The 23,499-nt window shown below is 41.6% G+C and overlaps 1 protein-coding gene across 1 annotated transcript in view; it reads left to right on the forward strand.

Annotated features, from left to right (window-relative positions):
- The first annotated feature begins 2,537 nt into the window (after positions 1-2,537).
- Positions 2,538-23,499, forward strand: part of fstl4 (follistatin-like 4) — a 385,930-nt gene continuing 364,968 nt past the window's right edge. Inside the window, exon 1 of the mRNA XM_067424768.1 lies at positions 2,538-2,639. The gene's annotated coding sequence lies outside the window, so the exon portion shown is untranslated. The remainder of the gene's footprint in view (positions 2,640-23,499) is intronic.

The raw sequence follows: 23,499 nt of genomic DNA on the forward strand, positions 1-23,499 counted from the left end.
TAAAATAGTACTGTCTTTACATAATACAGCACAAGAACAAGCTTTAGATTTCAGTTTCTGTCTAGAACCAAAAATCATAGTATATGACTTGCTTTTATTAAGCACTAATTTATTTGCTAAAAGCCAATCTTGTACAGCATTAAAATCAGACTGAAGAGATAGATGAATTTGTAAAGGATCAGAATTAGATGCATATATGACGGTGTCATCAGCATAAAGCTGAACTTGGCAATGTTTAAGAATTAATGGTAGGCTATTTACATAAATAGAAAACAGAAGTGGTCCCAGTATTGAACCTTGGGGCACACCACATTGTTGAATCACAAAATCAGATTTGTTCCCATTTAAAACAACACATTGTTTTCTATTATGCAGGTATGAATTAAACCACAAAACCGTATTTTGCAGGTGTTTAGAGTTAATTAGTTGATTCAGATGATTAGGTTAATAGCTTGTTTAGAGAACCTTTTCATGATATGCTATTTTTTTTTTAAATAGAAATTTGGGGTTTTCATGAGCTGTATGCCAAAATCATCAGTATTAAAACAATAAAAGACCTGAAATATTTCAGTTGGTGTGAAATGAATCTAAAATATATGAAAGTTAAATTTTTATCATTACATTATGGAAAATAATGAACTTTATCACAATATGCTAATTTTTTGAGAAGGACCTGTGTGTATATATTAGGGGTTGAAAGACTTCACATTTTTTGAAGTCGACTGTTATGAGATCAAAGTCGAGTCGACGTCGACTAGTTGCTGACGTCATTAATAAAAACACAAGAGATGGAACTGCTTTGCAACATGCCACAATTTGCACTTTATTAGTAGAAAATTATACAGATGCTGACAGACAGCTTATAATGATGCAACTTAACGGAACAACAGTGCAACTATAACTACCGTTTCAATGCAAAAAAATAATTAAAATAAAATAAAATGATGCATCATGTCGGCATTACAATGCCATTTACACAAGGCTGTAAACCTAGCCTACTCACTGTCACAGTCCTGCTCTTTCACAGTTTTTAGTTTTTTCAGTTTTTAGGCATCAACGTGAGCTGGATGGAGGCTTACCCGCTGTCGGCTAACGGTATTCCCAGCCAGTGAAAAAATCATCTCGCTTGGGGTGCTGGTAGCTGGAATAGCCAAGTATCTTTTGCAAAGATTGGCCAAACGGGGAAAGTTGTTGTGGTTGTGGGCCCACCACTGCAAGGGGTTCTCCATCGTAGGAATATGTGGTGCTAGAAAATATTCACGTATTTCGTCGGCTGCTGTGAGGTGTCCACCTGTTTTCCTCCCACTGTGATAGTGTGGCCCAAAAAGCTGCTCAAAATCTTTTTCAGGTCGGGCCTTTTTTCCAGTTACTCTGTCTTTGCTGTTTACATCACCATCTGGGATGAAAAGGAAAAAAAAACCTATCAATTCACATCTTTAGTAGCAGCGTTTCCATTACAGATTTGCGTAAATCTTTTGCAATATTATCTAAATTTTGATAAACAAATAAAAATTGCAATGACAGCGTTTCCATTAACCGTTATGCAACTAAAACGTTTTTCCCCCTCTCATGATAAATCATTCCAAAAACTATGCCACATATGTTGGCCATTATTATTTATAATAATTATTAATCAGAGGAGACATAGGCATTATTCAAGCATTAATTACAATTAAAAGAGCGAAATTTTTTAATTTGCATGGTGGTTACTTTTTTTTATTTTTTATTTTTTATTTTTTACCATTTTGTTATTTTGGCTAAAATATTTTGGCTCGTTTTTTGGATGTGTGAACTGAATTTAGAAATGCTTTTGAAATAAAAAATGTGTTTAATAAACAAAATAAATTTTTGCAAGACAGAGTTTGGAGTGGAGTGAGCTAGGCCTAATGGAGACGTGGCTAGTATCAATATAACATGCAAAGAAAAAATGACATGGCATTGCTTGATAATAATTTAATTTTTTATAACTTTCTTTTATAATCTTTTATGCTAGTGCAGTTTCAGCAGACCCACCATTTGCTGCAAGCTGCTCTACCTCATCCCGGACCAGGCCCTTTAGTGGCTGTGAGCGGCCTCTCTTTTACCCTCTGGGATGAAATGTAGATGTTTGAACCAAGGATCGAGCATACAGGCCACAATGGGGATGGATTCTGTCATATCGTCGGACTCAAGTTTAAACCCTGTTTCCAACTGCCGTCTAAAGGCGCGTACAGCTGTCATGTCAGATGCTTCGACACGCAGAGTGGTGCTAATCACATTGAAAATGACTGGAAATATGAATGATAGCCCCACATGCAACTCCCCACACATTATTTCAGTGGCCTTGGCCAAAGGTTGCAGCACTGGAATTAGCTGTTCCAGTAGCTCCCACTGTAATGCCCTCAGGGCTAGTGACTTTTGGACGGATGGTTTGGTGACGGTTTCATCTGTGAGCACAGATTGCACCATGATTCTTTGCTCGAACAGTCGCTGGATCATCACATATGTGGAATTCCATCGGACCGCACAGTCATTCTGGAGTTTGTTGGGTCCTATGCCAAGTTGTTCCTGTCGTTTCTTTAAAGGACAAGTGGCCACCGCTGAATGGTGAAAGTGACTGACAACTCTCCTTGCTGCATCAATAGTCTTTGAAATGTCAGGTAAGACTAAGCCAGCTTTTATTGCTAGCTGTAGGGTGTGTCCGGTGCAGCCCAGATCTTTAGGAAACATTTCACATAGCTTCATGGCTAAGTTTATGTTACTAGCATTATCGTGCACTGTGCAAAACACCTGTATGCCCCATTCATTGATTATCTCAGAAAGACGGTCAGCAATGTTGGATGCAGTATGTCTCTCTGGCATCATTGATGTGCACAGCACTCGGGCCATCAGCTTCCATGTGTCGGTGATGTAGTGAGCTGTTACCGTGATGTACGGCTTCATAGTGGAGGATGTCCACAAGTCACTTAATTTTTTCAAGCAGGCTGTCGTACAGGTTCAAAAAAGTGCAATATTTCTCTAAAACCTTCTCCGTGCACTGTCTTTGACGATGAAATTCACGAGTAAATTGGTAATTTGTTGCCGTCTTTTCTCTGTCACAGCAGGTTGTTTAGTGAAGTTTCTAATTGACTGTTGTTGTTGAGATAATTTGCATTCCTCACCTAACGTTAGCGGATGCTGTTTCAGATGAGTGTGCATTGCACTTGTACTTTTGTTGTACTTCAGGACGGACTTACATATTTTGCAAGTGACATTTTTACCAGCTTCATCTTTTGTGAAGTATTTCCACACACTTGATGTACCACTGCTGCTTTCTTGCTGCAATGACCCTCTGGGCTCTTCATCTGTTGTCGTGTTCAACACGGCCATGTTGTTAGTATCAAAAAAAGCGCAATCATAGGTCACATGATCAACGCGATTAGTCGACGTCAAGCTTAAAGCGTCGCGCCATTGCATTAAGGTCGACTAGTAGAATTTCTGATCACAACACACACACTCCAAGCAAGCACGCAGAAAGCTGTGTGTCGGACGGAACGTCCCGTGAGTATTAAAACTAAGTTCTCTTTCTTGAGTTCTCTTTCATGACCTGACGTGGTGTGCTCAGAGGTGCGGCGGCGAGAGCAGGCAGTTCTTGAGGCGGCCCATCATTGTCCATAGATGCATATTATTGATGGACATGTTTATGTTTCGACCCTGCTTAAAGCATTCATCAGCAGATCAACTGAGAGAAAGCCCACTTTTGGAAAAGTGTGAAAGCCCTTAGGAGCAAAACTGTTATTTTTCTGAATGCTGTATGATATAGACTAGTGTTATGTAATAAAGGCTTGATTTATTGAGTTATTTTGTTTAATTTTCTTAACAATTAAGATGCTGTATGTGTTTATCTAGTCTAATCGAAGTGTGTGTCTCTTTCCCAGAAAGAGAAGAAGTGTGCGCTATGTGTGTTTAAAAGTAGCCTATTAAAATGGTACAATGACATTGCTCAGTTCCACGTGTTGGGAAATCAGGCATTTTGTCCCGCGTCAGCATCTATTCAAAAGTGAATAACTCTCAACATTAAAAAGGTAAATAAGGATTTCCCACTTGTATTAGTAGGCTTAGGCTATTTTGTCATGCACATGGATGCCCAATTGAAGCTCACTAGTACAAAATGCAGGCACAGAATATGTTAATAAAGATTTGTATTAATACATTTTAGACAAACAAAAACAGGTAGGCTAAGCCAAAGACTGAGGCTACAATATCCATAAATACATGTAAAAAGAAGGCTAAAGGGTGCCACTTGTTGGTAAAAAAAGAAAAGGAACAAAAAGTAGCCTAATACAAGATAAACACAAATATGCATTTGCATAAGAAAATAAAATAGGCTGCATTGTTTAGCCTACACAAATATATCCATAACCTAACACAGGAACCTAAATCAGATACAGTAAGCCTAACTTGGACTTATAAATTGCTATATAATAAATATAATATAATAATTGCTAATAATAAATTGCTGTTGGTGGCCTAGAACAGAAGATTGGCCTAGCCTACTTATTTTTTGTATTTCTGTGTAAAAATAATATTGCACATAATATTGGGTTTCATAAGTTGTTAGTCTGTGTACAGTAGCAAAAAAGAGTGCGTGTGTTGTTAATGTTTCTGTTTATAATATTTGTCAGCAGCTGTGGGTGGGGTGTATGCTAATAGGTTGGAGGCTGTCAGCAGCTGTGGGTGGGGTGTATGCTAATAGGTTGGAGGCTGTCAGCAGCTGTGGGCGGGGTCTATGCTAATAGGGTGGAGGCTGTCAGCAGCTGTGGGCGGGGTCTATGCTAATAGGGTGGAGGCTGTCAGCAGCTGTGGGCGGGGTCAATGCTAATAGGGTGGAGTCTGTCAGGAGCTGTGGGTGGGGTATATGCTAATAGGGTGGAGTCTGCAAGCAGCTGTGGGTGGGGTATATGCTAATAGGGTTGAGTCTGTCAGCAGCTGTGGGTGGGGTATATGCTAATCGGGCGGAGTCCATCAGCAGTCGTGGTCAGGGTCTAAAAATTTGTGACGTCACTTTTTATAGAAACTGCAAATGGCTTAATCTGAGACACTACTTATGATTTATGAGGATTAAAAAAAGAGGATTGTGTGCAGTTTTACCATTATAGGGTAGTTGTGTACACACACTGCTGACACACATTTTCAAACACCATGTAAAAGTGAATTCCCTTTCGAAAGGGAACTCGAGCTGCGTCAGCTTGACGCTACGGGGAACGCCTCCAGCGTGACCGGTGTCTGAAACGCAATCCAATCACATCAGTCCTACTGACCGGCGACAGCCTCTGACGTCATCGACGTGCGACCAGGAAGTATAAAAGGGCGCCTTGCAAACACAACCGCATCCAATTCGTCTGAAGGGACTGTGCGCAGGCAGGCCCCGAGGCATGGCACAGTGACGCAGCGTCTCGTTCCCTGTTCTCAGGGAACTAAGGTTACAGTCGTAACCGGGGACGTTCCCTTTCGAAAAGGAACTCGAGCTGCGTCAGCTTGACGCTACGGGGAACGATATACCCACGCCGCCATGCCGAGGGGAGTGCATGCCTTGTGCAAGTGACAACTGTCAGGACGAGCAAGTTCAACTGAAATGCCTAAACCACTCCCCCTCTGGTCACATTAGGCTTCAGCGCGGATAGTAAGGAGCTCCGTGGTCTCGACTTGTGTCCAGTTTGCACACATTTCTGCTTGTTTAATTTTAGTTTCTTTTGTATACGAACACTCTCTGCGTTTAAAACACCGACGAGCTTTTCTGGCACTGCAGGGTTGTATTATTGAAAAAACAAGCTCTAGGAGTCGCACGATAACTACGTACACGTTGCGGCATTAGCTTCGGCTTTTGTTCACACAGCGCTCGTCCAGGGTCGAATACCGCAATATTACTAGGTCCCCGACCCGGGTCGAATTCGGTAATCAATCCCAGGACGTGGTGCTTTCACACAGAATGTTCCGGGAATATTGCGGGTCCGACGTGCAGTGTGAAAGGGGCTCTTGTGAAATGGACTGCATTTATGGACTGCATATAGCGCTTTTATCCAAAGCGATTTACATTTTTGCCTCACATTCACCCATTCATACACCGACGGCGATGTCAGCCATGTAAGGCACCATCCAGCTCGTCGGGAGCAGCTGGGGTTAGGTGGGGATTGAACCACCAACCTTCTGGTTTGTAGACAACCTACATGAACCACTGAGCCACTGCCGCCCCCGTGAAGCGTTATAAACAAATTTAGTAAAACTAACCAAAATGAAAATGAAAATGGATGAAGAAGCCAATTGCTTGGCTGATTTAATATAGCATTAATTAAGGCATTAATTAAAACTAAGTTCTCTTTTATTAATTAAAAAGTGTGGCTGCATTCTGGTATGATATTGCCAATTGTGGATAAAATCAATTCGCTGAATATAATACAGAAACACAAGGAATGTGAAGTTAAAGAGTAAACCTCTACATTGAAACGTTTCCTTGTGCATCGTCTTAGCTGTACAATTATTGTTTATGACGGTAGCTTAAAATACAGTAATTGTAAACCTATAATAGTCAAGCCTCAGCTCAGACATCATGATTAATTTGCCGCTTTTCATATTTCCACGGTTCTGCTGAATGTGAAGATCTGAAATTCTGTCCTCTAATTTCCTTCCATTACACCAGCAGACTGAAGAAATGCAAATGATGCAGCATCAGAGCTCATATCATTCCTCATCCATTTGTGCCCACTAATTAATGTAATTTGCTTGTTAATACACTGCCAATTATGTGTGGGCTCTTGGCAGGAGTAATTGGAGGGGCGTTCAAGGCCCAGGGCAGAGAATTCTCCTCTCCTCTATGCTTTCATTGCTTGTGAGTATGAGAATTATACGGGTCGAGGCTAAATGCTGAGATGACAGTATGTCAGTGACGGATGTTTGCCAAAGGTGTGTGTGTGGAGTTTGGATATGAGGACAGCTCAGGTCAACTTTATATTTTGCCATTTGATTTTGCTCTCACTTTACAAGCCTCAGGCGACGTCTGCTTCATCCATTTACATCTGTCTCCAAACTACTGAAACTTGACAAATGATGTTTATTTTGGAAAACGTTGCACTCCGCTCAAGTTCCCAGCTCTCCACCGGCATCACATTCAGTCGGCAAAGTTGTTGTCTTTCTCTTTTGATTTATGTCAGGCTCATTTTTCAAAGTTTTTAAAGTTTAACCAAATCGAACATGCAAAGGTGTCAATGAACGTGCCATTCAAGTGACTCGAAGACCCTGCCTGTCTGATGCACTTTCACTGAAAGGACGTTTGACGCTTACATCAAATCGTCTTGGGCTTTTCTTTAATTCTGTATCTTTCAACAACCTGCATCCTGTCTAGACAAATGGTAGCGAGTTAGCGAATACCGAAGCAGCACCGTTCTCACATTAATGAACTCACAACAAAATGAAGTCTGGAATAGCTCCAACCATCACAGCCCTTCACACGATTGCCCCAGCCACGATTTGCATAAAATGACAAATAAGGCTGTTTAATTAAAGGTGTTCGAAGGCAAGCATCACTATCAGCGCTTTCTGGCATTCTTCACAGTTCTTCTAGTTGCACATAGAAAAATAAATAATACTGTACGTCTGTTGAATGTGCTTAAATAAAGTGCACTCACATGAGACTGTTGGCAACACTTTACAATAAGGTTGTATTAGTTAACATTAGTTAATGCATTAGTTACCATTAACTAACCATGACCAGCACCTCAGTTCTGCATTAGTTAATCTTTGTTAACGTTAACTCACACATATATTAATGCATCTATTCACATTAACAGTGCAATTAGTTAATGTATTAGTTAACAAGAACTAACCATGAGCAACACCTCTGTTCATCATATGTAATCTTATAATAAATAAATAATATAACTTGCATATATTAATGCATTAACAGTGCAATTATTTAACATTACGGTAGTTAATGCATTAGTTAACATGAACTAACCATAAACAATGCCTGTAGCTTTACTGTTTTGGTAAGGTTATCTTACTGTACATATTTATATTAGTTTACATAGCAGTTGACACACGCTAAGGAAAAACATTTCTAACTCACAATCTGACTCTAAAGGTAAAAATGTTTTTGTGTACCTTATCAAAATTATTTAATAATAAGGCATTGATTTGGGCTGTTGGTAAACAATTCTACTGTGGAAACATCTGAACATCAGCGGATAGGTTGTTCATCTTTATACACACTTTACTATCATTACTTTTTTGTGACCGTTATTGTAAAATGTACACTTTCAACATTACCTGATGTGTTACTAACATTTATAGACTCTTTATTAACATGACTTTCCATTAACAAAGCTTGCATTAATGGCTTTTTAGGAACCTTATTGTAAAGTGTACACCATTTCATCTTTAACTAATGTGTTACTAACATTTATAGACGCTTTATTAACATGACTTTCCATTAACAAAGTAGATATTATTATTTACTGCTTTTTGTAATGAACATACAAATGTTAACACATCAGTTAATGTTGAAATACTCTACACTTGATAATAAGGTTCCCAAAAACCATTAATACATGATTTATTTAATAATGTTGGTAAGGTACACAAAAGCATTTTAACTTTAGAGTCAGATGGTGAATTAGAAATGTACATCTTTAGTTTGTCAACTCGTACATAAAATAATGTGAATATGTACAGTAAGATAACCTTACCAAAACAGTAAAGCTACAGGCACTGTTCATGGTTAGTTCTAACTAATGCATGAAGTAATGTTCACTAATTTTGCTGTTAATGTGAATAGATGCATTCATAAATGTCTGATCTAAGATTAACTAATGCAGAGGTGTTCAACATTAGTTAATCTTTGTTAACCTTAACTCACACATATATTAATGCATCTATTAATGTTAACAGTGCAATCCAGCCATCCGGCCCATGAGTTCCCCATGGATGTTTTTGCTGGGGTTAGGGCCTTAAATTGGAGTAAATAAATAAAACTAGAACAGGGACAAACTTAATATTGAACTTTTGTCACACAGAAAGGCACCTGACAGTTAAGCACTGATGATTTTGAGCTAGGATGCAGTAAAGTAAATTTACTGCTGTTAAATCCTGTCATCATCATCATTACTCACTCTCGTGTCCTTCCAAACCTGCATGACTTCCGTGAAACACGAAAAAAGATATTTTGAAGAATGTTAGCAACCAAGCCATTTTGGTTAGGCTACTATTTGAATATTGTATAATAAAAAAACAACAACAAAAAACAGACTCAAATTATTTTATTTTATGTTACACAGAAATCAATTAATTTGGGTTTGGAATGACATTAGTGAGAATAAACGATTACATTTTTGGGTTGAACTTCCCCTTTAAAAACAATCCTATTTTTTCAAGAGTTAGCACCTAACTTATGTAAGACACTGATAGCGATCTTTCATGAGGTTCTCATTGAAATAACATTTAGTTAAATTTCATTAGATCTATTAAAAAAAGTTCATAAAACATTTAGAGACAAAAAGCTGTCCTTAATTCATGGGATCCAGGCTTTAAAGCTGTTTATTGACTGTAGTTGAACTGTAGGCCAGTTTCATTTAAATGTAAGATCAAGAAAAAAGTGCCTAATATGGAAGGGAGGTTTCTCTTGCTTTGGCCTGTCAATTCAGAAGATGGTAAATGGACTGCATTTAACGCTTTTAACAGACCCTATGGCCATCCAAAGCACTTTACATTTTTGCCTCACATTCACCCATTCACTCTCTCATTCATACACCGACGGCGATGTCAGCCATGTAAGGCACCATCCAGCTCGTCGGGAGCAGCTGGGGTTAGGTGTCTTGCTCATGGACACTTCGACACTTCATCAGGTGGAATCGGGGATCGAACCACCAACCTTCTGGTTTGTAGACAACCTAAATTAAATAAATTAAATAAATAACCTATCGGCCCCAAAGTGCGTCGACCCACCGGGAAAATCCCCGGTATGCCAGATTACCAGTCCAGCCCTGCCTTTTTGGGAGCCGTAACTGAAGTTACTCCAGGCATAGAGAATCAGGGAGGATACAGGAAGCAGGGCAGGAGAAGACACTTTTTAATATAACAAAATTATTTGTATTACTATAAAACAATCAAAACGATATCGATACATATGACTGTTTATGATTTCATACAACTATCTATAACGAAAAAACATTTACAAGTCTTGACATCATATCCGGGAGATAAGTCAGTCAATCTGAGTAAAATCACAGGCTTTGCTTATCCCGTGCGAATGTGCCACACAAAACTCAGATGTGTGGGAGTAATTTCTAAATCACAGAGGTCCCTAGATAATACTAATTCATCATGAATAGGGCTTAAATAACAGAAACCAAATAAAAGGAATCATGAGAGCAACATGACGGATTGCAAGGAAAAATTTTACTAAAAGTCTTGAATGCCGCAAAATAAGTATCAAACAAGAACAAACTAAACTGAGACTTGGATAACCAGAGCTAAACAGCAAAAACAGAAAAAAGACTAGAGAACTGCCATCTAAAGTATCTAATACGCGACTAGAGCAGCCAAGAACTGTACGTAGTGCAGTTTAGAACAAAAACTATGAGCTCTGGCTTTCAAAAGTGTATGTGACAACAATGCACACAAACCTGGAAAATGGGGCCTTCGGAGGACACATATCAAGGCAGGAAGACATCAAGCCACATCCAAATGTAATGTTTGCTTCACTTCCTGTCCGCTGAGATCCCTTCATCTGATCGAATTTTGAAGGCAGCATGTATCCTTCGTTGCCTTTGATATCCCACAATCCTGTGCTTTCCATTCAGTGACAGTTGAGCTGGGGGAAAAAGATGTCCTCCGAAAGTAGCGTTTGCTGGTCAGTTTGTGTGTAAATGTGTTATTTTACCATTATTTTCCACTCACTATTTTCTAGTGAGAAATGACTAATGTAGTTATTAAATATTTATTTAGTTCTTACCAAAGCTTTCTCTATTTTGCTTAACACAGTGTTGGGGAAACTACTCTGAAACTGTAGGTTGCGACCCAGGCTCATTGGAAATACGTGACTCTGCCTACATTTTTGCAACACCCGAATTATGTACCTCCAGGTACGTTTACCTGCACTTTTGGGGTAAAACGTCCACCGGAGGCGCTAAGTGGTAATATTTTTTCTCCATTCCAGATGCGCAACATGACACCATGACTGATCTCACAGAATGAATATTTATAGCATAATTTTACATTTTGGATTAACTAACTCCACTCCTACCCTAAACCTACCAACTCTCAACAATATAAAACACGTAACAGGCAAATAAATGTACAGTCACGTGTATTTATTGCAAAAACAGACCAAAAAAACTGTATAAAAGTATTAACTCATGTTGCATTCCAGGTCTTCTGAAGTCATACGATGTCTTCATGTGAAGAACAGATTTGATCTTGATGTTTTAGTCGTTGAAATGATGATCGCGCTCCTTTGCGGACAGAACACACACACACACACGCACTCGTTCATTCATATTTCTGATTCAAATGATACACAGGGCAAGATTAGAATGACGTGATTGGTCACGAGACACACGACAGCCAATGCTGTCAAAGCTGACGTGACGTTTCTTCCGGCGGCAATATTTGAAATGTATTATTAATCTTAGGCGGATGGACTCGACGTTACTGATCGCTTTTGGGGATTTTCTTCACACAAATCAATCGTTTGGCCTCATGAAACTTGGAGTATTTGTACTTGCTGAATAAATTGTGCCTGCAGTCGTATCTGCTTGTTATAAATGGTAAATGGTAAATGGACTGCATTTATATAGCGCTTTTAACAGACCCTATGGCCATCTAAAGCGCTTTACATTTTTGCCTCACATTTTCCCATTCATACACCGACGGTGATGTCAGCCATGTAAGGCGCCATCCAGCTTGTCGGGAGCAGCTGGGGTTAGGTGTCTTGCTCATGGACACTTCGACACTTCGTCAGGTGGAACCGGGGATCAAACCACCAACCTTTCAATTTGTAGACAACCTACATGGACCACTGAGCCACTGCCGCCCCCACCGCTGCCGTTATCCTGTTTGTTATAATACTCAAATGGGTAGGTTTAGAAAAGCGTTTGAGTTACGCTTTCAAAATGTGTCTGAATATGTGTGTGTGTCCACAAGGTAAATGGATTTATAAACATACTAAACTGAAAATGTAAAAATGCAGAATGTTTCTTGTGATGGGTAGGTTTAGGGGCTGTGTGTGTGTGTGCGTGTGTGTGTGATGGGTAGGTTTAGGGGCTGTGTGTGTGTGTGTGTGTGTGTGTGTGTGTCTGTGTGTGTGTGTGTATGATGGGTATAGGTTTAGGGGCTGTGTGTGTGCGTGCGTGTGTGTGTGATGGGTAGGTTTAGGGGCTGTGTGTGTGTGTGTGTGTGTGTGTGTGTGTGTGTGTGTGTGTGTGTGTGTGTGTGTGTGTGTGTGTGTGATGGGTAGGTTTAGAGGCTGTGTGTGTGTGTGTGTGTGTATGATGGGTATAGGTTTAGGGGCTGTGTGTGTGCGTGCATGTGTGTATGATGGGTAGGTTTAGGGGCTGTGTGTGTGTGTGTGCGTGTTTGTATGATGGGTAGGTTTAGGGGCTGTGTGTGTGTGTGTGTGTGTGATGGGTAGGTTTAGGGGCTGTGTGTGTGCGTGTGTGTGTGTATGATGGGTAGGTTTAGGGGCTGTGTGTGTATGATGGGTAGGTTTAGGGGCTGTGTGTGTGCGTGTGTGTGTGTATGATGGGTAGGTTTAGGGGCTGTGTGTGTGCGTGTGTGTGTATGATGGGTAGGTTTAGGGGCTGTGTGTGTATGATGGGTAGGTTTAGGGGCTGTGTGTGTGTGTGCGTGTGTGTATGATGGGTAGGTTTAGGGGCTGTGTGTGTGCGTGTGTGTATGATGGGTAGGTTTAGGGGCTGTGTGTGTGCGTGTGTGTATGATGGGTAGGTTTCGGGGCTGTGTGTGTGTGTGCGTGTGTGTGTATGATGGTTAGGTTTAGGGGCTGTGTGTGTGCGTGTGTGTATGATGGGTAGGTTTAGGGGCTGTGTGTGTGCGTGTGTGTGTATGATGGGTAGGTTTAGGGGCTGTGTGTGTGCGTGTGTGTATGATGGGTTTAGGGGCTGTGTGTGTGCGTGTGTGTGTATGATAGGTAGGTTTAGGGGCTGTGTGTGTGCGTGTTTGTATGATAGGTAGGTTTAGGGGCTGTGTGTGTGCGTGTGTGTATGATAGGTAGGTTTAGGGGCTGTGTGTGTGTGTGTGTGTATGATGGGTAGGTTTAGGGGCTGTGTGTGTGTGTGTGTGTATGATGGGTAGGTTTAGGGGCTGTGTGTGTGCGTGTGTGTGTATGATGGGTAGGTTTAGGGGCTGTGTGTGTGCATGTGTGTATGATAGGTAGGTTTAGGGGCTGTGTGTGTGCGTGTGTTTGTGATGGGTAGGTTTAGGGGCTGTGTGTGTGCGTGTGTGTATGATGGGTAGGTTTAGGGGCTGTGTGTATGCGTGTGTGTGTGATGGGTAGGTTTAGGGGTAGGGGCAGTGTAGGGGGATATAATTTAACAGCGTTGATAAACACGCTAAAAAGCGATTATGCGTCTTGTTAGCACGCCAAAATGGCATACAAATTGACATGTCATATATATGCCATTTCATGAGATCAGTCTGGGAATGGAGAAAAAAATATTTTCACTTAGCGCCTCCGGTGGATGTTTCACCTCAAAAAGTGCAGGTAAACGTACCTGGAGGTACATAATTAGGGTGTTGCAAAAATGTAGGCAGAGTCCCGTATTTCCAATGAGCCTGGGTTGGTAGCTTTACAAGCTACAAGCTACTTGTAAGTAGTTAAGTTACACACAAAAAATATTATATGGGCCATAAAATATTTGTGAAAATTACCAATAACCCTGGCGGTGGATGGCAATTTTTTTATACGCTGGTGAGGAAAGAGTTAGTTAAAGGTGTTAAAGGTGCAATACTGCCACCTACTGGACTGGAGTGTGGGCAGCAGATTTACAGGACCAAAATAATAATACATTTATTTTTAAATAAATAAATAAATAAATAAATAAATAAATAAATAAATAAATAAATAAATAAATAAATAAATAAATAAATAAATAAATAAATAAATAAATAAATAAATAATAAAATATGTATTACATATCGGACCCACTTTATATTAGGTGGCCTTAACTACTCTGTACTGAAATTTTAATTAATAATTTGATACAATGCACTTATTGTGTACATACATCTTTTTACATTGTACTTACATTTTAAAAATACCAGCATGTAATTACGTCTGTAGTTAATTTCTGTAGTTACATTTGTAATTACACAGTTGGCACTTCTCTTACACCTAACCCTACCCTTAAATTGACCCACACCACCACACCTGACCCTAACTTTACCCTTAAACTGACCCACACCACCACACCTGACCCTAACTCTACCCTTAAACTGACCCACACCACCACACCTGTCTCTAACTTTACCCTTAAACTGACCCACACCACCACACCTGTCCCTAACTCTACCCTTAAACTGACCCACACCACCACACCTGACCCTAACTCTACCCTTAAACTGACCCACACCACCACACCTGTCCCTAACTCTACCCTTAAACTGACCCACACCACCACACCTGTCCCTAACTCTACCCTTAAACTGACCCACACCACCACACCTGTCCCTAACTCTACCCTTAAACTGACCCACACCACCACACCTGTCTCTAACTTTACCCTTAAACTGACCCACACCACCACACCTGTCCCTATCTTTACCCTTAAACTGACCCACACCACCACACCTGTCCCTAACTCTACCCGTTTCCCTCCTCAATATCAGTAAAAGTGTTTTGCAATAAAATTTGAACACAGTAAGTACATTGTACTTATTTTTTGATGTAACTACATAGTACTTAAGGCCACCTAATATAAAGTGGGGCCTACATATCCATACTAAATGTATGGATATGTACCCCCCAGCAAATTCTCAAGTATGATGTTTTTCTTTCCAGTTTCCTACTCTAACTTCGTTCTTTCTTCCTCATATCTTTTGCAATCTAGCAGAATGTGTTTTACCATCTCTTGTGTATTGCAGTGGATGCAAGATCCATTGGGGTGTTTTCCTATTCTATGTAATGTTAGATTTAAGCCAGCATGACCTATTCTAAGACGTGTAATTATCATCTCTTCCTTTGGGTTCCTGCCCTGCCTCATACTCATGCCTACTTGTTTTTGTATTTTATATAGATGTTGTCCCGTGTCAGCTATGTCCCAGTATTCCTGACATTTTATGTGTGTCCCTTTATAAAGTTTTTAATCTCTGCTCTTCTCAATGGTATACTTGTACTATTTCATGCTTTACCAGTCTTTTTGTCAAAATATCCACAGTCTCACAGTCTGGTGCGGTTAGCAACCCGAGCCCAACGGATCCGCGCTCTAGCCCACCTCTTCCGAGCTGGCCGGGAAAGGCCAAACAAACTGCGCCCGGACAAGGTACGGATAGATCACACTAGTCAAATGAACCAGACTTTGGGGGTCAAATGTTCTCATGCACAGTTTAAATCACCAAGTGTGAGTACATGAGAATACCGCCCTGCCTGTCAGAGAAACGCAGGAAAAAACTAGCAAATCAATGGAACGAAATCGTAATCCGTGTGCATGATTTAGCAAACCGAGGAAACTAATTGGTTATTGTGTGGACGGTTTAGCAAATCGAGGGAACTAAATAGTAAATCTTGTGCATGGTTAATAAACTGAGCGAACAAATTAGTTACTTGTTGGACGATTTAGCGGAAAAAATGGTAACTTGTGTGAACGTTTTAAGCCTAGTTCAGACTGCATGACTATATGGGGTATCATTCAGTCACTGCTGTGTTCACACTGCACGATGGTTTGACGACAGAGGAGTTCACACTGCATGACTGAACAAGAGGAAGAATTGCCGACAACTCTCTCTCTCTCCGGTGCGCAAACTACGTTTCCCAAACACACGTGCGATGTGACAAGTAAACAACGTAAGAGCACACGTGCGTCAGACCGGAGCTCTCGCACGAGACTTGGAATTGTTATTAAAAATGATAAACTGCACAAAGTTTGCTTATAACTGTATGTGCGCTGATATGTGGAGAAAAAGAAAAAAGATTATGGCGGACGAAATTGTTGGAGAGACAGAGGGAGCCAGGATTGTGTTCTGCAAAGACAGTTTGAGGTAAATAAACAATTTTGTAATGTGCTGCTGCTGTGGCTGGATGTGCAAATGTTTGGCCTTTGTTTCTGTTTCTGTTGCTGCCCTGTATCTCACTCTCTCATTGGCTGTCGGTGTAATTTTCAGTCAGAACGCAGTTCACACAGCAGGAGGTTCAATCGCCGACAGGTCCAGATATTTAGCATGCCAAATATCTCACTGCCGTCAGCGACTCGTCGGCGATTCTCTCTGATCGCGTCTTTTATCATTTACACTGCGTGATTGTTACTCGCGTGCACGAGAACCGATTTGCCTATGATCTCGGGCTTTTGTCGGCGATTTCACAAAACCTGTCGGCGACTCAAAATCGGGGCAAAAATCAGGCAGTGTGAACTAAGCTTTAGCAAATCAGTGGATGAAATAGCAAATTGTGTGGAATATTTATAAATTGAGGGAATGAATTAGTAACTTGTGTGGACGATCTAGCAAATGAAGGGAATGAAATTCCTTTTTTGAGCACGATTTACTTTGTTTCCCTTGCATGTCATGTGGGCTCTGTACATTTAACAAAGCTCTGCAAAGTTGTGTGGGAAAAATCCAGTCACATCCAGGAATTCTTACATTTGGGAGTTTTGCATAAGGGCAAGAAAAGTTCCCCACACTGATTTCACTCATGTTCAAATAATACTGCGTTGACAAACAGAAAGCTGCTTGTTTTGAAAGTGACTTCTCTTTGAGCTGTGCTTTATACATTGCTATGGTATTGACAATGGATATGACCTTTTTTTTTTGCTAACATAGCATGGTGGCTCAATGATTAGCACTTGCCTCGCAGCAAGGTTTTGAGTCCTAGCTGAACCAGGAGTCATTTCTGTGTGGGGTTTGCAAGCATGAGTTTTCTTCCAAGTATACTCCAGTTCCCCCCACAGTGCAAAGACATGGTTTGGTGAATTGGATTTTCAAAAAAAATCACCTGTGTGTGATTCTGTGTGTGAGACTGGCCATATGTCAAGGGTGCTTTCCCTTGCTTCTGGCCTAAAGAAACTGGGATAGCCTCCAGTCCTATGACCCTAGAAACCTGTATAAGGAATAGATAAATAGATTGCTAGTATCACGTAACCGTACTTTCTCAACTTAAGCTCAATTTAAGATTGAACATTGGTCTGTGGAGTCTGCTCTGTATTTTCTACTGCACAAGAGGTGGGATCAATTCCCGCAAATGTTTAACAGAAGCAGCAGAAATTAATGTATAGGTTTCCAGACTGAGTTGCAGGGCAAAATCAAATCGCCGGCAGATGAGGTGCACCATCACATTGGTGAAAAGTGTTAATATTATTTCTTGGACCTGGGCTAACATAAACTAACAATGAAAGGTTTTATTTGTATTAACTAACAATAAAAAAGATGAATAAATACAGTAACAAATTAATTGTCCCTGTTAGTTGATTTTTAAAGTGTTTCCAAAAAATTATTTAGCTTTTATTGCTCTACTGCGACTGCATAAATGATCACAACATAACGGAGTTCTCCTAAATAGTGTTGTTTCACAGCTGCTAGTAATGCATCTGCTTGACTTATCACCAGACATACAACATAAACACCATTTGTCAAACAAAAAGAGAACATCCCCAAGCGTAAAGCACAATATCATAGAGATGTTATTACCCCATGTTCCTTTAGGGATTAGAAAATAAATTACAGTGGACAGAGGAGGATGTTAGTATCTATTAAGGTGGGGTGTGTTGTACCTTTGTGAGGTGATGAGGCTCTATATGTCTGAAGGAAGAGTGTATTCCATCCCAGTCTCTGAATCATGTTAATGTCCTTGTGTGCCTGACTTTTATAGTTTATTGATCTTCATTAAATCTGTCATCATAAAGATGCGATTAGCACTGGCACTGATCTGTTATGTTTTGAGGAGAGATGAGGACATGGGACTTTCTCTCGAGCTTTAAGGGACCCCTTTTTTTAAATTCATGATATGATGTGTTTGCTCAGTGATCACAAGATTTTCTTTTACTGTAAGCAGAAATATTCAAAACGGACCTGAAAAATAAACAGTGCGATTTGGGTTTGCTTTTCATTAATTTCACTTAAAGGGTTAGTTCACCCAAAAATGAATCAATATGCTGATTCATAACAAAGGACACACACACTGAGTGTTTTTCTGCCTGGGGAAACAGCTGGTTGTGTGAATTGTGAGCGTTTTCCTCTGAGAACGCTCCACTCTTGCCAGATAGAGCTCGCCGACTGTCTCAAGAGAGGTACGAGGATCTGGCGGCTGATAAAGTGGTGAGAGCTCTTCTGGGTGAGTAGGAGATGGCTGATGAGGGTGATGAAAATCAGGTGAGTCCTGAATCCTCTCAGCCATCCTGCCCGTATATTGGAGCTGTTGGAGGTCATGGGACGTGTCATTGACTACAGCTGCCGTGGCGGCGCGTTAGGGGATAAATCGCTCTTGCAAGGCTTGACAATCGATTTCTCTCTGGCCATGATCTCCCAGTTCCAGTGAGCCCCCCATTCCTTCCCGATCTACATACTGAGATGAAGGGGCATGGAAGAGTCCATGTCCGGCCCGTATCCATCAGCATCAGCGGGCTAATTTCACTGATGTTGAGGTGATGGTTGAACATGGGTACGTGTCACTGCCATCGATTAACGAGATGTTTGCGAATCTCGCAGACAGGCAGGCATCGACACTTGGGGCTCCAAAACTGCCATCTAGGCCCTTTAAGGAACAATTTAATTTTGCTTGAATGGCAGGACATACAAGTCAGCAGGTCAGGCCTGGGTTACAAGCCTACCAGGCAGACCTGCTAAAAGATCTCGACCAGAGGATGGGTCAGATCTGCGGCCCCACCCAGGCAGGTGGGAGGACCAGCCCGATCATGGTCTGAGGGCCGGGGACAGGGCCAGAGAGCCAGCATTGCCTCTCGTGTGCCCTCTCTGCAGAGGAGTAGGGTGCAGAAGAGGTGAGACTCCCGCAACAAGAAGAGGAAGGACTTTGGGGAGGCAACCCAGAACCAGCACTGCGACGGGTCTCTGCCCCCAAGTGCACGATAGAGAATCAGCCCTCATCCTCTCCTCTTCCACCTACTTCTCCATTGGAACTTCTCACATCAGATCTGACTGGGCCCGTCATGAGCGGATATGATATTCTGATGGCCCATCTGGCTTGGACAGTGAGAGCGCCCCGTCCTTTCAGGCCTGTAGGGGTAACGCACCCAAGCTCTTGGGTGATTTATCATTTCCACGCCTCAGGCGAGCTGGCAAGTCTCCTTCTAGAATAAGATAATAATAGATTATTAAGAGTAGGATCAGAAACGTTATTTCTACTGACTTATCTTCCCTGTATAGGGTTGAGGGGATCATTGTACTGTCAAGGAAGATTATTAGGGCCCCAGACCAGCCTCCAGAGTGGGATCCAGCCTCCAGAGAGGGTTCCAGCCCCAGACCAGAGTCCAGAGATGGCTCCAGCCCCAGACCAGCATCCAGAGAGGGCTCCAGCCCCAGAACCGCATTCAGAGAAGGCTCCAGCCCCAGCTCCAGACCAGTGTCCAGAGAAGGCTCCAACCCTAGACAAGTGCCCAGACAGGGCTCCAGCCCCAGACCAGAGTCCAGAAAGGGCTCCATCCCTAGACCAGCATCCAGAGAGGGCTCCAGCGCCAGACCAGTGTCCAGAGAGGGCTCTAGCCTCAGACCAGAGTCCAGAGAGGGCTCCAGACTATGACCCCATAGTCCCACCCAATCATTATTATTATTATTTTTTGTGGCAGTGGATACATTGAGAAGGCCTCAAAGGCCACGCTCCATGGTCCAGGTTTGCCTACGCTCCATAATTTAAGTCTGCACACGCTCCAAGGTCAAAGTCCGCCCATGCTTCAAAGTCCAGGTCCATCTACGCTCCATGGTCCAGGCCCGTCTAAGCCATGCCAGGGTCCATGTCCAGTGCCCCTGCACAGGCCTGGCTCACCACCCCTCCCCCAAGAATACCCAATAGACTTTTGTGAGTGTTTTGGTTTTGTTTGGGCAATCTGGGCCCCCCATAGAGGGGGGAACTGTCAAAGTGTGTTTTGGGTCATGTTTTATGCTCTGTCTTGTTTGCCATGTGATTAAAATGCCCTCATATGTTCTTGTGTCATGTCATTGGTTAATTGTTCTAAATGATTCTGAATTAACACTAACAGAAAGTGGCCCACTCTCTCACCCATCACCCTCCCCAATAATCAGTTTGGGCCATTAAAGATGGGCAATAAAAAACGTATTTACGTATGTAAAACCTAGTTACCTGAGAAGGGAATGAGATGCTGCATCACATTGCCATGCTTTGGCCATGCCTGTTCTATATGGCAGTTGAAATGAGCTGAATGACATGGGTTAGGGTTAACCCACCCTTTTCTCCATAGTGGCTGTTCAGCTGAATCAAATTCTGTTGCATTATTTTCCTGTTTAACACTGTGAAGCTGCTTTGAAACAATCAGCATTGTAAAAAGTGCTATATAAATAAAGTTGACTTGACTTGACCTTCAGACAATCAAATCTAATGGTGTGTAATGCGGGCTCTTTTTATATGCACAGGCTCTCCATATAATGTTAGAGGCCTGCTTGGCATGATTTCACATTTGCTCTAGACATCAGGTTACCCATCGCGTCAGAAACAAACGCAGCATCTTGTTACTTTCACACGGAAACTAGAATTACAAGAGCTTATATTATCCTTCTGAAAGAGCCTCAACCACCAGGGAATAACTTTTCTATGAAAGAGTGTACATGGCCTAGAACAATTCTTAGGTAGCAAGTAGATGGATGGCAGGACCCAAGGTTTCCCAGCAGAACATTGTCCAAAGCATCACACTGCCTCCGCTGGTTTGGCTTCTTCCCAAAGTGCATTCTGATGCCACGTGTTCCCCTGTTAAGTGATGCTCACAAACCCGGCCATCCATGTGATGTAAAAGAAAATGTGATTCCTCAGACCAGGCCACCTTCTTTTATTGCTCCGTGGTCCAGTTGTGTTTCATTTCTCCGTGGTCCAATTTCATTGCTCCGTGGTCCAGTTGTGTTTCATTGCTCCCTGGTCCAATTTCATTGCTCCGTGGTCCAACATACATGCCACTGTTGGTGCTTTCGGCGGGGTCGGGTCAGCATGGGCACCCTGACTGGTCAGCGGCTATGCCGCCCCATACGCAACAAACTAAAATGCTCTGTGTATTCTGACAGCTTTCTATCAGAACCAGCATTAACTTCTGGAGCAGTTTGAGCTCCAGTAGCTCGTCTGTTTGATCGGACCACACGGGCCAGCCTTCGCTCCCCACGTGCATCAATGAGCCTTGGCCGCCCATGACCCTGTGGCCGGTTCTCCACTGTTCCTTCCTTGGAGCACTTTTGATAGATACTGACCACTGCAGACCGGGAACAGCCCACAAGAGCTGCAGTTTTGGAGATGCTCTGACCCAGTCGTCTAGCCATTACAATTTGGCCCATGTCAAACTCACTCAAATCCTTACGCTTGCCCATTTTTCATGTTTCTAGAACATCATCTTTGAGGACAAAATGTTTGCTTGCTGCCTAATATATCCAACCCACTAACAGGAGCCGTGATGAAGAGATCATCAGTGTTATTCACTTCACCTGTCACCTGTCATAATGTTATGCCTGATCACTGTATATGACATGATTTATATAAAGGTGTATAGCTGTGACAATTTCCTTTGAAATATTCTCTCAATTAATATGAGGTCATACATATTACATTCATAGTTTTTCTAGAGGATTTTTAACTGGGGTTTACAATAGTAGATCAATTACAAGATATAAAACAAGCTACCAAAACAGCTTGAGATTTTACATCAACCATCTACTTGCAATTGTCAGTCTTAGCAATCTGCTCTTGCTGGTGGTCACAGCAGATAGCGGCCAACCTCCGGTCACGCATGCCGCCCAGTTTCCCAAAAGCATTCTGGGCCACAGAGCCTCTTTGCTTGTCATTAGCTCAGTGCTACACTGATGAGTGTTGACAGACATCTATACTTCAGCCCTTCACGTGGCTCTCTCAGATACCTCTGGGAGTCCCACGGTTTGGATGCAGTTCCAGGTCACTAAGTCAAGGTGAGCAGCCCACACACACTCGGCATCACACACACATTGCTTCTGTGAGCTTGAAGAAATGTCAGCGCGTCCCAAGAGAAGCTGGCTAATGTCAGGACGGGCAGCTGGCACGATGCAGGCCAAGCGCAGCTCAAGTCCAGCTGTGCCTGATTCTGTGATTCGCTGCTGAGGGCGACTAATTGTGACGTTATTGATTGCTGTACCGAACCTCCACTTTTCCCCGGATAAGGAAGATTGATAGACTTGTCATTTTGTCATCAAGGTAAAAATGTCTGACCCTTCTATAGTTATTTCAGTTTTTTTTCTTCTTAGGGGGATTGTACTTCAAGAGCACTTGATAATATGCACATGTTCATGCATATGCTTACTTCTTTACAAACTAAAGGTTTGTGTTTAAAAAAAACAATTAAAATTTTGCCTTTATACATATTTTAGCATGGAAAGTTGTTGTATTACTGACATAATGGTAGAGTTCATGTAGTTCAAATAATAGAAAATTATGCCATGGTCATGGGTTTTGGCTTTGGATAAATGTACACTCAAAAATGTTTAGCTTTGATATTAAGATTTATATATTTGAATTCCATACCAAATTCCACCTACTTGGAATACACAGTTTTAAAATACTAAACATAATGTGATGCATACACTAGTCAGAGTTATATATTTGTTATCAATAAATCAAATCGATTTAAATCTCAATTCACTAAGTGAATCCTGATTGATCCACAAATTGGTAAATACAAATTGATATTTAGTAACAGCTGCATGAAGCTAATGTTTGTTATTAGCAAAAAAAAAAGTCCTTTAACAATGGACGCATCTAGCACATTCACAGTTATTGTCAGAAAATGACCACCTATATGCCTAAATGCACACAATTCTTAGTGCCTATTTGGGATCCTATAACAGATCAGAGCCTTATAGAGTTTCTGAATTAGGTTGTCTTGGAGTGAGAAGACTCTAATGTTGGAAAGATGAACAGAAAGACAATCATCTCATGTGACTAAACTGAAATGCCAAATTGATTCACAAAAGGCCAGCCATGTGTGAAGCTAAGCTATATTGCATGTGGGAGAGTAATGTGGGATACTGATTCATCTGCTATATTGAGAGGAGTTCAGTTTGGTGGATTTACCCTTGTGCAATTTCACGGAAAATGAAAGGAAATCTACATCTTTTCATATTCTGAAGAAA

This window comes from Pseudorasbora parva, chromosome 18 (genome assembly GCF_024679245.1).
Source record: "Pseudorasbora parva isolate DD20220531a chromosome 18, ASM2467924v1, whole genome shotgun sequence".
NCBI classification, from domain to species: Eukaryota; Metazoa; Chordata; class Actinopteri; order Cypriniformes; family Gobionidae; genus Pseudorasbora; species Pseudorasbora parva.